This window comes from Sinocyclocheilus anshuiensis, unplaced genomic scaffold, assembly GCF_001515605.1.
Source record: "Sinocyclocheilus anshuiensis isolate Anshui unplaced genomic scaffold, SAMN03320099.WGS_v1.1 scaffold21745, whole genome shotgun sequence".
In the NCBI taxonomy this organism is placed as follows: Eukaryota; Metazoa; Chordata; class Actinopteri; order Cypriniformes; family Cyprinidae; genus Sinocyclocheilus; species Sinocyclocheilus anshuiensis.
Genome location: NW_015545751.1, coordinates 224 through 1,923, shown reverse-complemented (window position 1 = coordinate 1,923; position 1,700 = coordinate 224). Strand labels below are relative to the sequence as shown.

The following is a 1,700-nucleotide window of genomic DNA, read 5'->3' as shown; positions in this document are numbered from 1 at the left end:
GCACATTGTCTCTGTGCAGGAAGCAAAAAGCTTGTGTACTTAGTCAACTCTTTTTCCAGTCTAGTAGCTTCTGATGTTTGCTTTGCCCCTCTGGACTTTGAATGTGACTTTTGAGTGGGGCACATCTCCTGGGCCCTGTTACCATGACAACTGAGGCAGCTGATTTATGCTGGGGTGTCATGGCAGGAGTACGTCCAGCATACAGATGGAGAACTCTGAACCCTGTGTGAGAATGGCCCAGAGGGCAGTAAAGCAGAATTTTTTAGATAGAAAGAATAGGGAATGGGGACATCATGTCACTTCTAGTTTTTCAGGAAGTTTTAAGATAGGACACAGGACTGTGCTGACATCCATACATATTATTGTTTATTTTAATTTTTTTTTTCTAGAAATGAAGAAAGGCCTGTTTCTCTTCTGCTTTTTGGTCTCAGCACTGGCCGCATATGTAAGTAAAATCTCCAAATATTCTGCAAAATTTCTATAATCCTGCAATCAAAATCCACATCATCATGTCTAAAGGTCAAAGAACCAAATGGAATCAGTCACCAAACCACCAAGACGTTTCCAAGAAAATATTTCAAGGAATAAAGTTCAAAATGCAAGCAATGAGAAATATGCATGCTGGGAATTTGAGACAAGGAGCTTTTAGAGAGTCAATCAAATGTTATCAAGTGTGCAGATAAATCAGCGGGAACATTGTAAGCTGCAATGCAATCTGTTGTAATATATGACCCAGGCCAACAGAGAGGGTTTGACACAGCTAATCACAAACATGGCTATATATTATTCCATTGCCTTACTCTTGGGATTGGAATGGGAGTAGACTGACTCTTAAATGGAGTTCTGCTGGGCAGTAAATCAATCCCACAGTCCCATAGCTGGAGAAAGGATAATTGTGTAGATTTAAAATGACAAAATGCCTCACTTAAATCATAAGACCGAGGCATGTTTTTCAGTTCAGCTATAGGAGAATGTAATGTAAATGGACTCTCAGCATTAGTTACTTAACAGGCAATAGAAAGACAAAACTCCACTGACAAAATATCTGCATTCCTCCAGGAAATTACAACAGAGTGGTTAGCCATAGATAATCGCAAACAACTGAGTTGGAAGGATTACATGAACAGCAATGTAATTTCATGTTGGTATGAGTTTGTATGAGTCGTGCAACTGAAACAAGATTGTTGTCTGGGTAAATACAGTTTGTTTTGCAAATAAAGCAGTGAACATCATGTGCAATGGCATGTGCATGTGTGCCACATCTATGCAAACTCTATGCTAAAAAAAATGAACATTTTCATCATGAAACTTCAGCATGGTATTATACTGTCTACTTATTGCTACCTGGAACTGGAATTTGACAGCTTAGCCTTAACTTTCATAAACCAAAACAAACGGCTAAGTTGCTTTATTTATTTATTTTCTTTTTTAGGTACAAAGTAAGCCACATGGAAAAAATCAGCATGTCAAACACAAGCTGACTCCAAAAGAGCAGGTGATTCTTAAAAAGGTTGAATTTACTCGCAGACCGAAAAAAAAAAAAATCTTTCACATATACTTCTGCATTAAATGGTGTTTCCTATAGTTTTCAAGTCATTCTTTCAGCCATGTGCCTATATTTAAAAAATATTGACTAATTGACATTTCAAATTTTTTTTATAAATTATACACAATTATACACTTTGTTATATATATATATA

At 36.8% G+C, this 1,700-nt stretch overlaps 1 long non-coding RNA gene across 1 annotated transcript; it reads left to right on the top strand.

Moving 5' to 3' along the window:
* Positions 1-138: 138 nt before the first annotated feature.
* On the top strand, positions 139-1,484 carry LOC107698408 (uncharacterized). The gene is made up of 2 exons (XR_001635343.1): positions 139-445; positions 1,433-1,484. It is a non-coding gene; the product is annotated as an uncharacterized LOC107698408 (long non-coding RNA).
* Positions 1,485-1,700: the final 216 nt, after the last annotated feature.